The 10006-nt window shown below is 42.2% G+C and overlaps 1 pseudogene; it reads right to left on the bottom strand.

Moving 5' to 3' along the window:
• Window positions 1–7914: 7914 nt before the first annotated feature.
• On the bottom strand, window positions 7915–9515 carry LOC120694219 (annotated as a pseudogene).
• Between the last annotated feature and the right edge of the window lie 491 nt (window positions 9516–10006).

Consider the following 10006-nt stretch of genomic DNA (forward strand, 5'->3'; position numbering starts at 1 on the left):
GAGCCTTCGAACAAGCATTCACCGGCACCGGCGGCATCGCAGTGGCCACCTACCTGATGTAGAGTTGTTTATGGTATTTGTTCTACAGATTTGTGCTTGTTGGACTAGGCTTATTTAATTTGTTGGACTTGTGCTTGTTGAACGTTGCACTTATGGCATCGATGTTGGACTTGTGCTATTTGTGATATTCGTGTGATGTACCGTGAGATATTTGTGCTATTATGCGATATTTGTGATGGATGTGCCTTATATATGCTATATAAACTGCCTGGAATGTATATATGTGCTATATTTGAGATGTATGTGGCTATTACAAAAATAAGCAGAAAATAAAAAAAAGCAAACTTTGCTGAGTGTTATTACCCAGACACTCGGCAAAGCGACCATTTTCCTATTTTCTGGAAAACGGCTTTGCCGAGTGCTATAACTTAGACACTCTGCCGAGTGCTAGTCGTGTGGCACTCGGCAAAGTTACCAATTTCGCCGAGTGCCGACCTGGCAGCACTCGGCAAAGTGTGAAACTTCGCCAAGTGCCAACCTGGCAGCACTCGGCAAACTTTGAATCTTTGCCGAGTGCCACGCGTCTGGTACTCGGCAAAGTCCCCGTCCCCCGTCCTGTTCAGCCGTCCCGTTCGCCCGTCCCGTTGGTGCCGTTCGCCCGTCCCGTTTCCACTTTTTTTGCCGAGTGCGATTTGGCACACGGCAAAAGTTTGCCGAGTGCCCGAGATAAGGCACTCGGCAAAGCCGGCTTCGCCAGGAGATGAAATGCCGTGTGCGCGTCGCCGTGAGCTACACTAGGCAAAGTTGTTGCCGAGTGTTTTCCGGACTTTGCTGAGTGTCTGTGGCACTCGGCAAAGTAGCCGAGTCCGGTAGTGTGTGTCCCTCACATTTGAACCATTGAACACCAATTAGGCACTAATCAATGCCTGGTTAATACCATAATCCTTAGTTTAATGAGCAGTAGTAATTAGATGATTATAATGCCATTATGTGGTGTTTTATAGCACAATTGGTCAGCTGAGAGCAGCCCTCTTGCCTATAAAAAGACTTGGAGATGTCCAGGTAAAACACACATGAAAACCATCCACATTCTCTTCTTTCTTTTTCCTGCTGGTGATCTGTGCTCTGGCGTTGAGCTGCTGGATCTTGCCGGCTCTTCTCCTTGGCGTGCACCGAGGTGAAAGGTGAGCGATGTATCTCCGAACCATTACTGTCGTGAAGCCTGCACGAGGGACGACAATAAGGTTTTTGGGCAGTGCAACTGCGCGACCGCTCGAGGCCGAGCGACTACGTTCTACGCTGCCTCAACTACGATCTTCACTGCATCGATTCTTCACGGGGATGGAGCGCTGATTCGTAAGTAAAATGAAATTTTACTTGAGTTTGTTTCAGCTTGTTTTGCTGTGTCGTTTCTTCAGAGCAGTAGCATTGTTATTTGATTTTTGCCTCGAATTGATATTTGGTTCTTTTAAACGCATATATTTCTAGCATATAGCTCCGGCACATGCACACCGTACCCTCACACACTCATTCATCGCGTGTGCTTTTATTGTTTCTTGACCTTCCTTCAGGCCCGTCCATGGCCCCGGGCGAGCTGGGCGACGGCACAGGCCCCCAAACGGAGGGGCCCCCAAGTAGTTAATGTTGTTATTATTGTATTATTGTATATAGAATTTTGTTAACCATTCTTGTTACTGTTGCATCTTCGGAAAGATATTTTTCTAAACTTAAGTTATTGAAATCCTATTTGCATTCTACTATGACGCAAGAAAGTCTCAATGGATTGGTGACAATAGCAATTGAAAATGATGTCCTGGAGATCAACTATGAAGATATAATTGAAGATTTCATTTCTAAGAATACGAGAAGGATGCTGCTCTTTAGTAGAACATGAGGTCAATTGTATTTTTTTATAGTTTTACCATTCTAGTTTGATATATTTCAAAATAGTGTTTGAAATAATACGTACTAAAGTTACATAATTGTATGAAAAAATATATTAGTTATATTCGATATATTATTCTTATATATTTTAGGGCCCCACTTTACATTTCGTCCTGGGGCCTTGAATTCCTGGAGACGGCACTGCCTTCCTTGTGATTACTTCCAATGCAACACACCTCCATGCATTACACTGTCGAATCACAATCACACAGCGGTGTCTGCCAGTGTGTCTGTGATCAGAGTGAGAGTGCCGGATCCAAGTTGGACTGTGACAGTATTGTGCACATGGTTCATGCACGCGCATGCCATCGCCTCAGCTCATTCGAAAATGACATCATAGCCAAGCTAAGATTTTAGCTTGATACTTTAACCAGCCAGCTTGGCTCGCGAACCGAAACAATAAAAGGCTAAAAGCCAAGTCCAAGAGCTGCCCAACAACATTCGGGCCCTGTTCTCAGCACACCCCTCAACTAAAAAACTCTACCCTCACAAAAAAATACTTCTAAAATCTAAAAAAATATTAGGAATAACATATGTGACTGACAGTCAAACTATCATATAAAGCAGAATATTTTTTTATATTGCTGAAAGTTCTATTTTTAAAAAAATCATTCCACATTAAAAAAAATATTCCAAAAAACAATCAAAGTGTGGTCTTATTTTGAAGATTTTGGTGCGAGAAACACAGTGGTGCAGTCAGATTTTGATTTGGATATATGGTTTTTAAAAATATAACTATGTGACACCTTAACTGTTAGTCATATGTTTGACTCCTAATAGTCCCCCTAAAACCCAGCTCGACGGACTATGCCTTTTCCCTCCTGATTTCCCATTGACGCCCCGTCCCCGACACCCCGAGTCCCTGAGAGGCTGAGACCTAAAGACGCCCCATCCCTGCCGACTTCACTTTTTTTTGAAAAAACCTGCCGACTTCACTTGCCCGCCAGCTGCCTGACCCTGAGTCCCCGACACTCGGCCCCTCGCATGGTCTTGGGCCTCCGCAGCCCACCCCATCCCCTCGCGATCGCTCCCTGCATCCCTACTCTTTTTTTTTGAGCTGGTTCACAAGCTAAACCAGCCATCTCGAGCCGGCAAGGAAACCAAGCAGAGCTTAACTCTTGGCTCGCTCTGAACCGAGCCGAGCTGACTTGATATCCAGCCTTACACACATGGACCTTCACCTTCTGCTGTTTGACCTTTAGTGGAAGGGAGGATCATCAAAGCAAGGATACGCTAGCTCGAGCTCATTGCATTGGTTGTGTTTGATGAGGCAGCTGAGCTTCCGGGTCCGAGAAAGAGAAGCAGAACGAGACGTGTTTTCTGGTCTAGGAAAGAGATCGGAGACGTACAGCTATGTTAAGGGCAGAATTGAACGAACATGTATGACGAAGGTCCTCGTGATTGAATGCGATCTCCTGACGTTGAAAATGTATGTATACAAAAAACTCGAAGACACTAAATTAAAACTATCCAAGACTAACTAAGAACACGTACGGCAAAGAATTTGTTTACACACGGTGCCAAGAAAATTACTAGGACAGGACGGAGTGAGCTTACACACGCATGTGCCATCACCTAGCTACCATCAAATATGTCGGATTTCTATCACCGGATAGTGAATTTACGCCGTGCTTCTCCATACCTCGATGGCTAACACTCAAAGATGAGATTTTGACTGATTCGAGCAATCACCCTACATCCTGTATGGGGGCGGTGTGCTTCATGTTCTGGCATTCTATACAACGGGACGCTTGTAAACGAGTGTGATCGTTGGTGTGTGTGCGTGGGCTCCAAGTGTGTGAGCCTATTTTCGCATCATTCTAGAGAGAAGGTCCATCTCTACCTTATATATCTCAGTGGACCCTGGCTACATTGCGAGAAGAAGGGTGCCTCACCCTTTGGGTCGGCATCCCGGCAGGGAAGGTCAGAAGTTCTATACATGTCCTGGGCTTGGGTCCACCGGTCAGTTGCCTCGGTACTATTCATCATCTCTTGGCAAGGAATCCCGATCTGCCGGAGGCGGGAGTCGGTCTGTGAGCCGCCACACCCTTAAGTGAGCCCCTTTAACCGAGCCGAACCTATAGGCCGACCAAGCCGGCCGATCTACTTTAGGCCCATAACACCGCAACCTTTTTCTTTTTCCATTTTGTTTTTCTGCCCCAACATGTGGGACCCATCTATCGGTGGCTCTGTGCTACTGATGTGTGGGTCCACTAACCCATGGACCCCACTATTCACCAGTCAACATTGATGTCAGTAGGGCCCACTGCTGATGTCAGCAATTCTTACCCTCTGGTGATGTTGTGCTGACATTAGCATACCATGTGGCACGCTCTGATGCTGCCACATGGCACCTCTTTGTGATTTTCTTTTTTGATAATCACTTATCAATTTCAAAAAAATCTTTAACCATAGAAAAGTTATAATAAATTAACCGAACCTCCAAAAATTATCAAACCAATTTTATAATTCTTCTAAAACCATGATATACCCATTGGAGTGGTTTTTGTTGTGATTTGGATTTGAGCCGTTTTGTGCACTTTTGCACTTTAGTCACCATTTTTATATGTAATTATGATTAGGGCTCTACGAGAAGGAGCCGATCAACGTCCCAATCGACCTAGAGGACCTCACGGATGACCAGAAGTCCCAAGAAAAATACAAAGAATCATAAGGTTCATGTCCATCTACGATTTGAATATCTATTAGGCATTGCGAACTGAGAGGCGCAGCCTGTCAGTGGCAAGCTAATTCCCTGCTTAGACCCATGAGGACCTTCCTTAACCAAGATCGAAGCCCAAACTGTGGCACCCACGTCGTCCCTGAAAATTAAGGTATGCCAACTAAGAGTTTACAAAAGTTTTTATTCCCAACTATAGTTTTAATTCCCATACGGCCTGAGGCTCATGTGCCGGCCCATGGCCCGACACAAAGTTAATTTATCGAGCCCAATTGCAGTTTCATACCACTAAAGATTAATGAAGTTAATATCTATCAAAAACCATGTGGGGAAAAGAAATATTTGAAACCAATACTCTACAATAATCTCATGGAGTTTTAAGGAGTATTTTATGTCCGTTTGATATCTCATAAAAATACAGTAGGGAAACAAGAGATAAGACATACACTTATGCTAGCATTGTCTCATTAAAAACTTTACATGAGAAAAAACTTTATAGGAAAACTCATAAAATAAAGAGATCAATGCGATGTTAACAAAGTTAATTTCAAGAGACACTCCCCCTGAATCTTTCAACTATGGAAGCTGCCTCATGCCAATCCCTCAAGTCACATTTTTCAAGTTGGGAGGCTGGTTGAGATTTGGTGAAAAGATCGGCTAGGTTGTCAAAGATTTGGTCTGCAAGTTTATTTCTCCGCTCTGCTCCAACCATGCGGGAAAAATAACTTGGAAGTTATGTCTTCAGTCATATTGCTCTTGATATAATCTAACAAAAGCAGTGTTATTCTCATAGATAATGGTAGGTGCTTTTATGGAGCTAATTCCACATGATTGTTCTATGTGGTTTATCATCTTGCGGACGTGATTCATCATATAGTGCGATAATCTCAAAATGATTTGTGGATTTTGCCACAATTGTTTGCTTAGACGATTTGCATGAAAGGGTTGTTCCTCAATGAAGAAAAAGAACTGTGTCCGTGATCTTGGGTCTTTCCAAAGAATAGTCTAAGATCCTTTTTGACATTTAAGTATCTAAGGACCTGTTTACCCCTAATCCAATGGCTTTTTGTTGGAGCAGCACTATGCCTTGCTAATAGATTCACTGCAAAAGCAATGTCTGGTCCGGTGCTATTTGCAAGGTACATTACTGTTGCAATGATACTTGGGTAAGGGTATTCTGGACCCAGTATCTCTTTTTCTTCCTCCCGTGGTTGGAAAGCATCTTTCTCAAGTACAAGGACCGAACAACCATGGGGTTTTAGTTGGATATGATTTATCCATATTTATTTTTCTAATATTTTTTGTACATAGATAGATTGATGCACTAGCATTCTAGATGGAAGGTGCTCGATTTGCAAACCTAAGCAAAATTTGGTTTTACCCAAATCGTTCACCTCAAATTCCATCGTCTGATGACCGCGGGAATTATCAATATCTTGAGTGCTGCCAGTCATATTTTCGTAGGAGATCTTTTGATGAAGATGCACGGACAATCATCATTGTTGGAATAACCTTTCTGTATAAGGTACTCACTCAGCACATTGCACCACATTCTTCCCGACTATTTAAGATCGTATAATGATCTTTTAAGCTTTACACAATACATGTTGCTCTTTGCGATCGAATTCGGTATAGAGACTCCATGGGGAACCTTCATGTACATATCTGGATCAAGTGGCCAATAAAAGGTATGTAGTCACAACATCCATCAACTACATAGATAGATAGTTTATATCAGAGATATTAAATATTGGAAAGTAATTTCACTCATTACTAGAGAGTAAATTTCATTGAAATCAATGCCGAGCCTCTACGTGAACTCTTATGATATGAGCCTGCTTTTTATCTCATTGCCTCAATATTCTCATTCCACTTCCAGGTAAAAACCAATTTGAAACACATATAAAAGGTTTTCGGATGTGTAGGTATTATTGATGAGAGAATACATCTCTTTTTGTGAGGGAGGCCAATTCCGCCTTGATTGCCTCCTTCCATTGTTCTAGTTCAAGCGCTTCTTGCACTCTCTCATGGATTTAGGATCTGGATCATTTTAAAGGTTGTCGGCAATTGATGTCATGAAATATGCATCTACAATTGTAGTCATTCTATTATATGATTCTCTAGAATCAATATAATTAGTGCAAATTCCTTATACCCCTTTTGACTGTTCACTATTTTTCAATACAACACTGTTAAGGTGTTCCGATGTCTCATCATCAGGATTTGGGTGCATTGTTGATGTGGGAGTAGGATTTGGGTGCACAATTGATGTGGGAGGTGAATTTAGTATGTCCACTTGGTGTCTCTCAACTTGAGGTTGAGCTGGATTTACCTATTCATAGGAGTTAGTTCCTCTGTTTCCTGGTGCGCGTCGTACTTCTTTTTTTGAGATGGTAGATGAATAATTTTATTTGGTACCTCTATTCTCTTTAGCACATTTATTGCGACAGGTAATGATTTTGTGACACCTTTGATGTTGGTAAATGCGTATGGCAATTTGCATGCAATATTTTTAAATTCAATAATTTTTGAACATGTCGTTCAGTTTCTTTGGCACGTGGATCCTCCTTTAGGATGTCAGTGGCAACCCAATTGATTTTCTAACATTCAGTATAGTACTTCAATTCTCTCCCTAACACTAGAAAAATGATCTTCAGTGATGATACAATCTGTGTGCCGGGCAGTGAGCAGGTCCCCTTTTCTTGTGAGGGCTCATAGAGGTACGCTTTGGTTGGAGGATCACTATTTGTATTTCTTAATATCATAGATAAATCTGCTAGCGCACTTGATACCACTAGTATTTTACTCATGTGTAATTTCAATGTCGTATTTATATTTCTGCAAGGAAGACGGCAGTTAAAGAATTGATAAGTTAATGATTCATTATTGCTTGGATCCAATGTACAAACATGGGTATATAGATATGGAGGTAGTGTCACACAAATTACTCAAACTGCACCCACATGTAGCGGCATGTCGTTTCGTTACTCATTTCCAGGCCAAAACCCTCCCCTTCCACTAGGATAAAATCAATTTTGGCGTTTGGGTAGTGGGATATGGATGATGGGAACGGGAAATGAGGTGGGATGGAAATTTTATCTATCATTTGTTAGTATTATTGTGCTTGTAAATATAGTTGGTTTACATCGGAGAGATTTTAATGATCTCCTTACACATTGCTTTCTTGCTCAGATTTAAAGGAAAAAACAAACAATTTACCATGAAGTTTATGTGAACTTTGTAAAAGTTCTTGTCTCTGAAATAAACAGGCTCCGCGGAGCAAAGAAAGCTTGCCGAAAACCAGCATGTAAAAACCTCTTTCATCCGTGGAGCTTCTCTCATTAGCTCCATCCATCAGTTGTTGTATAGTCCACCCTTTTGCAGGTAGGGTATCTTTCATTCTATGATCCCTTTCCAGATTTCAGAATGAAGAACAAACAAATACTTTAGAGTGGCTGTATTCTATTGCTACACATGGTCGAAATTCTACAAGGTTTGGACCCTACGGCTATGTGAATCAACTTGCAAGTCGCCCACTTGGCTATGGATTGTGGGATGTTCATTGACAAAGTTTCCAACCTGGAGTAGCGCCTGAAATGCAGAATGGTTTCAGATTAGGGCAAAAATACATGAACTGTGACCACGTTGTAGTGTGTCAATTGAACAATGATGGTACAATACCTCGATGGCGATATCAGTCGGTGTCAGCTTAGAAACATCACCGTGGCCCTGCTTAGCTGCGATCTCTGCACAGGTATACATAGTGTGATGAGATACTTAGTATATGTCATAGAACAAGATCATGAAGGGGGCAAAAATTGATAGAACGAGAATAGTACCTTCAAGAGACACTCTTGCATCGGCGTTCGCATAAGCCTCACCTCTTTGCTCCGCAAGCATGCTCAGTTTCGTGAAAGCCTGAAGCAAACTTAGTTCAGCTCTTTGTGCACTTTAACCATTGTAGACAATAGGGCACGTAGTAAGATACAAGTAAATGGAATGCTAAGGGTATTTTCATTGCAAGTCTTTGCAGGAAGCCTGAGTGCCTGACTAACCTTACAGTTGGGATCTGTCTTATGGAAAAACTAAACATAATAGTTTTAAGGATGAAAATAAATACCGCTGTGTATGGATCGTCAGATGGTTGGTCTAGGAGAGGACGAGAAGCAGTCCCCACTTGAGCAATACGTTTTGCAAGCGTCCACAGGTACATCCAACCAAACAGATAGACCTTTCTTCATGTAATTCCTGTTTTTTTTAAAAGGAAAGCAATCATAATTACTATTTTGCTGAGAACAACAACAAGTTCAATTCACAAGACCAGAAAAACCTAAGTTATTCTAGTACCAGTTGATTGGCCTAATAACAGCACCACCTCCAGTTGCAACAACTAATCGCTGCATTGAGGACAAATCCCTCAAGACATTACTCTGCAACATGGGAAAGCAGAGGAACATGGAAGTGTCGTTCCATAAGGCTTTCGGTTTTCATTACTAAAAGGAGAAAACAGTTCAATGAATTATAAGAAAATATATGAAACTCAGCGAGCATTTACCTCATTCTCTCTGAAAAACGCTTCACTATGAACCTTAAATATTTGAGCAACGGAAGGCATGCCAACTGCTTGTTCTACCAACTTATCACTGTCAAAGAATGAATAGCCCAGAACTTCAGCCAATATCTTTCCCACCGTGCTCTTTCCAGAGCCCATCATTCCTGCAGTAAAGAACTCACTCATTGATTCCTGATGAGGCGAAGAGGACAGATCAATATATAAATTGGTCAAGACTCAATAGAGTATCAGAAGTTCAGAACTAACCCACTAGGTAAATGCACCGCCCATTCAATTGGAACATAACTTCTTCGGATTTCCTCTGCAGTTACAGTGGAATATACATCACAATTCACAAACATGGCCTAAAAGCAAGGAAATTACGGTGGCACATTTGATTTAATTCATACTAGGACTTTGTTTTGTTTACCTTTAACAAGAGGGCCTCGCCAACTGAGTTATGCAAGCTCTCACTGCCTACATGAGATGAGGAATAACGAAAGTCAATTTGAGTCTCCAGGTTGTGGATTTGACCCAGCCAAAGCCAACCATCACCAACCCCAACGTTTATTCCAACTGATGATCAACAACCCAAAATGACTCTTTCTAAACGAAATCAAATGCCATACGCACGCCCACCACCTCCTAAATCGCACAAAACCAAACCCTGAACGGACATGGAACCATCGATCCAGTCCTTAAATTCACATCAATTCGACGGAAGAAATTAAAGCTCACCTCGAGATGCCCTGACGCAGCGCAGCGGGGCGACGGGGTTGGTCCCGCGAACCCGCACAGCGACGGCCGCCGCTCCGGCACTTCCAGCTCCA

Source organism: Panicum virgatum, unplaced genomic scaffold, assembly GCF_016808335.1.
Source record: "Panicum virgatum strain AP13 unplaced genomic scaffold, P.virgatum_v5 scaffold_4237, whole genome shotgun sequence".
Classification (NCBI taxonomy): Eukaryota; Viridiplantae; Streptophyta; class Magnoliopsida; order Poales; family Poaceae; genus Panicum; species Panicum virgatum.